Consider the following 9,973-nt stretch of genomic DNA (forward strand, 5'->3'; position numbering starts at 1 on the left):
CTCAAAAAAAAAAAAAAAAAGTCCAGGACCAACAGAACCCTTTGCTCGTTCCTGAAAGTGTCACGTGCTAAAATAATTCTAGCAAGTGACTGGTACAGAGCACACAGTAGGCCCATAATACATGTTTACCGTTGCATTTATTTTACACATTTCTTTGCACTTGAGCACAAGCTTTGCCTCCCCATTTCTCTCCTCCAGCCTGCCTCAAAGTTTGATTTTCAGCTCAAATATCAGCCTCTACTAGGCTTTCCTGTGTATCCTTGGGTAATATGAGTCTACGACATGTTATTAATGCCCTTGGGTTTTTGTTTTTTTCAGAGATAGGGTCCAGCTCTGTTACCTTGTTGCCTAGGCTAGAGAGCAGTGGTGTGATCATAGTTCATTGCAGCCTTGAGCTCCTGGGCTCAACCGACTCTTTTGCCTCAGCCTCCTGATTAGGTAGGACTACAGGTGTGTGCCGCCTCACCCCCTACTGTTTTATTTTTATTTTTTTGTAGGTTCAAGTCTTGCTGTGTTGCCAAGGCTGGTCTCCAACTCCTGGCTTCAAGCAATCCTCCTGCCTTGACCTTACAAAGTGCTGGGATTACAGGTGTGAGCCACTGTGCCTCACAATACCCTTGTTTTTACACTTACTGTGGTTGAATTACTATTTGTATTTTAAAAATTTATTTCCCTAAATTGAGTGCTCCATTATAGAAGGAAGGTGTTTTAGTATTAGGAGTTCTGTCAATATTTCAGGAGTGGACACCCCAAGCCACAGATTTACTCTGACTTTGTTTAGTCAAGAGATTTGACTAGTCCGAATTAGGGAATATGTAATAACAACAGCTATATGCCAGTTCTACTGTAAACAGTATATGCCAATTCCGTTTTTCTTTTGTTTGTTTGTTTGTTTTTCTGAGACGCTGTCTTGCTCTGTCACCCAGGCTGGAGTGCAGTGGCACGATCTTGGCTCACTGCAACCTCCACCTCCTGGGTTCAAGTGATTCTCCTGCCTCAGCCTCCCATGTAGCTGGGATTACAGGTGCCTGCCACCACGCCTGGCTAATTTTTGTATTTTTAGTAAAGACAGGTTTCACATGTTGGCCAGGCTGGTCTCGTACTCCTGACCTCATGATCCGCCCGCTTCAGCCTCCCAAAGTGCTGGGATTACAGGTGTGAGTCACCACACCCGACCAGTATATGCCAATTCTACTGTAAACATTTTATATACTTAATCTCATATAACACTGCATTCTGTAAGACTAGATACTGTTTTACCCACATATTAGAGTTGAAGATAAAAATGACTCAAAGTTTAAATTTAATTTGAATGAAGTCAAATCAGTGGCAAAGATGAGTTTAGAAACCAGATCTTTCTGACTCTTGCTTAGACACTGTGATATAGTATTGTGTAGACCTGCGCTATCTTAGCCAGACAACAGCCACTAGCCACATGTGCCTGTTCAGCACTTGAAATGTGGCTGCTTCCAACTGAGATAGGCCATAAATATAAAACACATGCTCAATTTTGAAGGTTGCATATTTTAAAAAGAATGTAAAATATCTCTTATTTATTAACAGACAATTTTTCAATTTGATTACACGTTGAAATGATAATGCTTAGAATATATTGCATTAATAAAATGTATTATTAAAACTAATTTTATCTTTTTTTTAACTTTTTAAATGCAGATACTAGACAATTTTAAATTACACACATGGCTTGCATTATATTTCTATTGGGCAGCAGTGGCGTAGATTGCTGCTTTTTAAACTGTGGGTTGGAACCCGCTAGGAAATCTAAAATCAATATAATGCGCCACAATCAGAGGTTTAAAAAATTTTAAAACCGGCTGAATTAGAACAGAACAGAATGGACTAGAATAGAAAACTGAGAGTATCATATGTAGTAAGGTAAGTACTATTTGGTGAAACTCGTTTCAGTGATTGGGCGTGGTGGCTCCTACCTGTGATCCCAATACTTACGGAGGCAGAGGCAGGAAGATAGCTTGAGCCCAGGGTTTTGAGACCAGTCTGGGCAACATAGCAAGACCCCATCTCCACCAATTAAGAAAAAAAACAAAATTTGTTTTAATTATAGACATGTATTTGTAATAGCCACAATGTGAAATATATTTCTAACCTTCTCTCCTTTCATAAAACACTATGTGAAATGTATTTCTTACTGTGAATCTCTGTCGTAAAAGTTAGAAAATAACTGGTATAGATAGCCATAGTCTGTTTTGTTCATATATAGAGTCCTTTTCCATTAGAAAAATTTTTCAATTTTCTCAAAATTATTTATTTTCTTTTAAAGTCACTCTAGGGTTCTGGATGGAATATGTCCCCGTGGTTTTGCTGTCAATCCTTCAGCCTCCATCATAGTTTTCACAGACTGTCACCCATCATTTTTTTACTTTGCTTCTTATGCAGCTGAAGTTTCATGGTTCATCACTTTAATAGCTCCTTTGTACACAGTCCATTGCCTCTCTTGCTTTGACATATAGCCCTGGCAAAATACTAACTCCAGTTAAAGCCTCTCATCTACTCATGCACCTGCATGTCATTGGAGACTAACAGAGCCTTGTTGCATGGTCTCCCTTGCTCTTCATATTCCTCTGCAATTCTACTATGTCTCCCTAGCCAGTGGCTGTCTAACATGCATCAGAACCACGTGTGTTTTATACAGATTGCTGGCCCTTACCTTGAGTTTCTGATTCAGTAGGCATATTGGCTATCTAGTACTGTATAACAAATTAACTGAAAACTTAGCACTTTACAATGAACTTTAAAAAGAAAAATCTCACCATTTCTGAGGGTTAAGAATCTGGGAGAAACTCAACTTGGTAGCTGTGGCTTAGGATACCTGGTGAAATAGCAGTGAAGATGTTGGCTGGAGCTGTAGTCATCAAAAGGCCGGGGGATGCACTCCAAGGCTCACAGGAATGGCTGTTGGCCAAAGGCTACAGTTCATTGCTATGTGGGCCTCTCTCGGTCAGCTGGTTTTGTATAGAACAAGTGATAAGAGAGAGAAACATACAGAGAGAAAGAGGTGTAAAGGCAGAGGCTTCAAGCTTTTAAACCTCTGTCTTACTCTGTTGGTTACACAGACCAACCCTGGTACAACGCAGGACAGGACTACACAAGGGTGCAAATACCAGGAGGCAGGGACCACTCAGGACCATCTTGAAGGCTGACCACCACAGTAGTCTAAGGTGGGGACTGAGAACTTGCATTTTTTAGCAAGTTTCCAGGGGATGCTGATGCAGTTGGTCTAGGGATCACACTTTGAGATTTACTAACCTAGTCCATTCACTCTCCTACTCTGAAGACTGATGGTTTCAAACTGCTATCCATTAAGACTTGGAAGCTTGAGTAATTTTAAGGGAATCAGTTTCCATATCCTCAATTTCCATATTTTATATATATACACACACACACACACACACACATGTATATGCACACACACATATACACATATATATGTACACACACACACAAATATATACACATATCTTTCCTAAAACCTATCTGCTTTAGAATGTTCCTTTGCAAGAGGAATGAGAGTCCCCTTTTCCTGTTTTTTTTTTCAAATTGTATGTTGTTTTTATTCATTGTGTACTGATAATAGTTAGCAAACTCAATATAGAAGAATAGCTTTTTTTAAAACTTATAAGCCTTATGACCAGAAAATAATCTGATTTAAATACCAGTTATTTTTTAAGAGAAAAATGGAATGATCAATAAAAGACAGTCAAACATAAAAATGTATAACATTATTTATTTGTTTAGAGACAGGGTCTTATTCCTGTTGGCCAGGCTGGAGTGCAGTAGCATGATCATGGCTCGCTGTAGCCTTGACTTCCCATGCTCTGGTAATCCTCCTACCTCAGCCTCCCAAATAGCTGGGACTATAGGCATGTGCTACTATGCCCAGCTAGTTTTTTTGGTATTTTTTGTAGAGATGGAGTTTGACTGTATTGCCCAGGCTAGTCTTGAACTCCTGAGCTCAATCTGTCCACCTCAGCCTCCCAAAGTGCTGGGATTACAGGTATGAACCACTGTGCCTCGGCAAAAATACACTAAATTAAAATAAATTATTTGGTGGAGGTGAATAGAAATATTATTTCAAGTAGAAAAAGGAATAATGTAAATTATTCTGTTGATAAGTCTTGTATTTTAAAATGAATGATTCTGGGTGTCAGATTATTATGCTATTTTGATTTGCTAAGAAATAAAATATCTAAAATGTGAACAGGTAAAAGAATGATCTTTTTTTTTCTAACCTTTTTTTCTTTTTTTTTTTTTAAACAGAGTCTTGATCTGTCACCCAGGCTGGAGTGCAGTGGTGTGACCTCGGCTCACTGCAACTCTGCCTCCTGGGTTCAAGGGATTCTCCTGCCTCAGCCTCCCAAGTAGCTGGGATTACAGGTGTGCACCACCACACCCAGCTAATTTTTTTCTTTTTCCTTTTTTTCTCTTTTTGGTAGAGATGGGTTTTCACCATGTTGTCCAGGCTGGTCTCAAATTTCTGACCTCAAGTGAGCTGCCCACCTTGGCTTCCCAAAGTGCTGGGATTACAGGCGTGAGACACTGTGACCGGCTGATCACATGGTTTTGTAATATATTGGAACATTGTCTAACAGACTTACACATGAATTATCTAATTTTCTGGGGATACATACCTTTTTTAACTTACTATTTCCTATTGAACAATGAAACACAATATATATATATATAAATATTATGATTAGTGATATAAATACATGATATATAAATACATAAAAATTATATTTACTTATATAAATATTATATAAAAATATTGATATATATATAATTATCTATATAAAAATATATATTATATAAAATATTATTATATGAAAAATATGTATGTGTTACTTAAATAGCGTAAATATATATACACACACTCTTTGAAGTGGAGTTTCACTCTTGTTGCCTGGATTGGAGTGCAATGGCACTATCTCAGCTCATGGCAACCTCCCCCTCCTGGGTTCAAGTGATTCTCCTGCCTCAGCCTCCTGAGTAGCTGGGATTACAGGAATGTGCCACCACGCCCAGCTAATTTTGTATTTTTAGTAGAGACAGGTTTCTCCATGTTGGTCAGGCTGGTCTCCAACTCCTGACCTCAGGTGACCCACCTGTCTCGGCCTCCCAAAGTGCGGGGATTACAGACTTGAGCCACAGCACCTGGCCAAAACATTTTATAATTTAAAAAATTTACTAATTCTCTAAGGGTAGATGCAGAATTTTAAAAGACTAATAGCACTATAAATATTCTTGTCCAATACAATTTTGTCCAGTAGATATGTGAATGATTTCTGTCCTATAGAAAAAATAACTCAAAGGTTGCATTTGTATTGCCCAAAACCCATTTTATATCTAATTTAGCAGTTTTATTTCATCACACTTCCTTTCAGGAGCTATGCACATGGTCTCTCCTATCACCCTTTGGGTTTGCTTTACCACCTTGCTAATTCCCTCATTAATGGTTTCCTCTTTAAATACATCTTTGGCACCTGCTCACTTATATGTGTATGAGCCATATTTTTAATTTTTGTACAGTAGACTTTGTCAAATTCCAATGACTACCCTTTTAAAAGTCTTATTTAAAATATCTATATTTACAAGGTACCAGACATTACATCCTTAACAACTTTAAAAAGTCAAACTGAAACATTTTAAATGTCAATTTAAAAATGTGTAGGCCGGGCATGGTGGCTGATGCCTGTAATCCCAGCACTTTGGGAGGCCGGGCCAGACAATCACTGGAGATCCTTTGGGAGGCTGAGGCAGGTGGATCACTTGGGCAGGCTAGGAGTTCGAGACTAGCCTGGCCAACAAGGCAAAACCCTGTCTCTACAAAAAACATAAAAAATTAGCCGGACATGGTGGCACATGCCTGTAGTCCCAGCTACTCGGGAGGCTGAGACACGAGAATTGCTTGATCCAGGGAGGCGGAGGTTTCAGTGAGCTAAGATCATGCCACAGCACTGCAGCCTGTGTGACAGAGCAAGACCTTGTCTCAAAAAAGAAAAAAAAAGTGCAAAGACATAGACATAATTTTAAAAAATTATCGTAGAGTGTATTTTAGGAAAAAAAAAATGTCCTGGGTGATTATTTCATTACTTCTTATGCCTTAAGCTCTTAACACCTTCTTCCCTTCCTGTTAAATCATTCTCAGTTTTGACTTTGCTTCTTTACTATTTCACTGATTAAAATGGGAGCACTCACAGAGAAAACCTGCCACATCTCTTCGCCATCCACTTCAGTCTGTGTAGACTGTACTTTTCTGATGCTCCTAGCCTGTTGCTACGCTCCTGCCTGTCAGTCTGGTGCTGTTTATTATTGTGTTCACACAATGATGGTCTTCCGAATCTAAAGCCAACACTTTCCGTGTTTGTCTACTGTACCTTTTATAAATACCTAGAATTTTCATTTACGTAACAATCCTCATTTATTAACGTAACATTAACGTAACATTGACATCTTCATAATATTAACTTTTTTTTTTTTTTTTTTTTTTTTTTGAGATGGAGTCTCTCTCTGTCGCCCAGGCTGGAGTGCAGTGGCGCGATCTCCGGCTCACTGCAAGCTCCGCCTCCCGGGTTCACGCCATTCTCCTGCCTTAGCCTCCTGAGTAGCTGGGACTACAGGCGCCCGCCACGGCGCCCGGCTAATTTTTTGTATTTTAGTAGAGACGGGGTTTCACCGTGGTCTCGATCTCCTGACCTCATGATCCGCCCGCCTCGGCCTCCCAAAGTGCTAGGATTACAGGCGTGAGCCACCTCGCCTGGCTAATATTAACATTTTTTAGAGGTGGCAAATAAAAGGTCATGAGTTGAAAGAATCAGGAGGGTATGTGTGTTTGTGTATATTTGTGTATATATGTGTGAAAACGAGATTTTGCCAGGGAAAGAGCAAATGACAGAAAATATTTATTCATTTCTTTTTTTTTTTTTTTTTTTTTTTTTTTTTTTTTTTTTTTTTGAGACGGAGTCTCTCTCTGTCTCCCAGGCTGGAGTGCAGTGGCCCGATCTCAGCTCACTGCAAGCTCCGCCTCCCGGGTTTACGCCATTCTCCTGCCTCAGCCTCCCGAATAGCTGGGACTACAGGCACCCGCCACCTCGCCCGGCTAGTTTTTGTATTTTTAGTAGAGACGGGGTTTCACCGGGTTAGCCAGGATGGTCTCCATCTCCTGACCTCGTGAGCCACCCGTCTCGGCCTCCCAAAGTGCTGGGATTACAGGCTTGAGCCACCGCGCCCAGCCTCCAGTTTTCTTTATTATTTTATTTTTATTATTTTTTAATTTTTAAAGTTAGTTGTTTGTTTGTTTGTTTTATGAGACAGTGTCTCATAAAACAGGCTGAAGTGCAGTGGCACTATCTTAGCTCCCTGCAACCTGATCCTCCCGCCTCAGCCTCCCGAGTAGCTGGGACTACAGGCACAGGCCACCATGCCTGGCTAATTTTTGTATTTTTGTATTTTTTTTTTTTTTTTTTGGTAGAGATGGGGTTTTGCCAGGTTGTCCAGGAGGGTCTCCATCTCCTGAGCTCAAGCAATCCACCTGCCTCCACCTGCCATGCTGGGATTACAGGCGTGGGACACCGTACCAGGCCAATATTTATTCATTTCCAAAGACTGGGACAGAGGCATAGAAATCAACTTTTATTTCAATTTCACTCTTTCTACTAAATGTTTATATTCTAATTATAAAAGGAAATTGAAAGGAAAATTGGCACAAATAAATAAATAAATAAATTTTCCCATCACCCTTTGTACCCCGACCCCATTCTGCCCTCAGGTCCATCAGACTGTGAAATTCCCTGGCCAGGTACCTTGTCTTATTACTCTTGCTGTATCATCCAGGCTGGAATCTTGCTCTGCCACCCAGGCTGGAGTGCAGTGGTGTGATCTCAGCTCACTCCTGGGTTCAAGCAATTCTCCCATCTCAGCTTCCCGAGTAGCTGGGATTACAAGCCCGCACCACCACACCCAGCCAATTTTTGTTTTAGTAGAGACAGGGTTTCACCATGTTGGCCAGGGTGGTCTCGAACTCCTGACCTCAGATGATCCACCTGCCTGCACTTCCCACAGTGCTGGGATTACAGGTGTGAGCCACCCCGCCCAGCCTACTGTTGGTGTCTACCCAGTTTCTGTGCCAGACACACAGTTGTTGTTCAGAAAATATTTGCTAAATGAATAAATACGTTAAATTATTTCAATCACTTTTTTTTACATTGTCTTGTAAAGTGAGGAAATTTATGTTTTAAAAATTTATTCAACACATTTATTATATTTTTACTATATTTTAGCCATTCGGATAGATCCTGGGGTTGGATTCAATGGTGAACAAAGACAAACATGGTTTAGTACATGGTCTACATATTCAGGGCTCATAAATTCCAAGATACAGGCTAGATGAATTATTTTATGCTGTAACTCAATAGATGTGATGAAAACTCACAGCTGGAAAGAAGTTTAGGTATAATCTAATCTAATGGCCTTATTTCATAGATGAGGTAACTGAAGTCAAGAAGGTTTAAGTGATTTGCCCTCATATCATACAATTGCAGCTCATATCATAGCTGTGAACTCCCTTCCATGGCTTTCTCCATTAACATTCATCTTATTGCCAAGCATTCGAATATGTAGGCAAGCTTTTTGTTGTTAATAAATGGATTCTTGTGAATTGTGAATTGTTTGCATCTGAATTTAATACAACCTTTAACTTTCAGGTTCACGTGGTCATCTGCTCTTTGCAAATGGTCATTTATAGTGTATTTATGATAATATCTTCATTTGGGAAATTAGATGAGCTATTTTCCTTGGAAGTGCTTCAGAAATGCTGATTCATTTCAAAAAGAGACACTTGATTAATCTGTTGCAGCAGCAGTGGGCAAACTATAGACCGCAGGCCAAATCTGGCCTGATACTTATTTTTGTACGATTCTAGAGCTAAGAATGATTCTTATGTTTTGAATAGTTAAAAATGAAAAGAAGAATAGTATATCTGACATGTGAAAATAATATGAAATGCAAATTTTCGCATCCATTATTACAGTTTTATCAGAACACAGCCATGTGCATCTGTTTAATTGTTGTCTATGGCTACCTTCTGAGTACAATAGCAAAGTGAAATAGTTGCAGCAGAAACTATATGGCACTCAAAGCTTCAAATATTTATCCTGGTGGGTGCGCTGGCTCACATCTGTAATCCCGGCACTTTGGGAGGCTGAAGCGGGCAGATCACTGAGGCCAGGAATTTGAGACCAGCCTGGCCAACATGGCAAAACCCTGTCTCTACTAAGAACACAAAAATTAGCTGGGTGTGGTGGCACATGCCTGTGGTCCCAGCTACTCGGGAGGCTGAGGTGGGAGAATTGCTTGAACCCATGAGGTGGAGGTTGCAGTTAGCCAAGATGACACCACTGCACTCCAGCCTGGGCAACAGAGCCAGACTCTGTCTAAAAAAAAAAAAAAAAAAAAAGGGATAGCCAGGTGCTGCGGCTTCACGCCTCTAATCCCAGCACTTTGGGAGGCTGAGGTGGGCTGATCACCTGAGGTCTGAAGTTTGAGACCAGCCTGACCAACATGGAGAAACCCCGTCTCTACTAAAAATACAAAATTAGCCAAGTGTGGTGGCGCATGCCTGTAATCCCAGCTACTCAGGAGGCTGAGTCAGGAGAATTGCTTGAACCTGGGAGGCGGAGGCTGTGTGAGCCGAGATTGCACCATTGTACTCCAGCCTGGGCAACAAGAGCAAAATCTGGCCTCAAAAAAAATATATATATATACACACATATATATGTGTGTGTGTGTGTGTGTGTATATATAGCCCGTTACCGAAAAAATTTACTCACCACTGCATTACAGCAACAAATACCATACTATACTTCCCTCTCACTCCTAAGGCTTAAGAGACATTTAGACAGACATTTAATAGGAACCAGTGATTTCAATATCTTTGAGG

The 9,973-nt window shown here is 40.3% G+C and overlaps 1 long non-coding RNA gene across 1 annotated transcript in view; it reads right to left on the reverse strand.

Annotated features, from left to right (window-relative positions):
• The window catches only part of LOC108530869 (uncharacterized), a 6,351-nt gene extending 3,376 nt beyond the window's left edge, over window positions 1–2,975 (reverse strand). The window contains exon 1 of the long non-coding RNA XR_001886005.1: window positions 2,790–2,975. This is a non-coding gene — a long non-coding RNA (uncharacterized LOC108530869). The remainder of the gene's footprint in view (window positions 1–2,789) is intronic.
• Between the last annotated feature and the right edge of the window lie 6,998 nt (window positions 2,976–9,973).

The sequence above is a fragment of the Rhinopithecus bieti genome, unplaced genomic scaffold, assembly GCF_001698545.2.
Source record: "Rhinopithecus bieti isolate Rb0 unplaced genomic scaffold, ASM169854v2 scaffold_5260, whole genome shotgun sequence".
Lineage (NCBI taxonomy): Eukaryota > Metazoa > Chordata > Mammalia > Primates > Cercopithecidae > Rhinopithecus > Rhinopithecus bieti.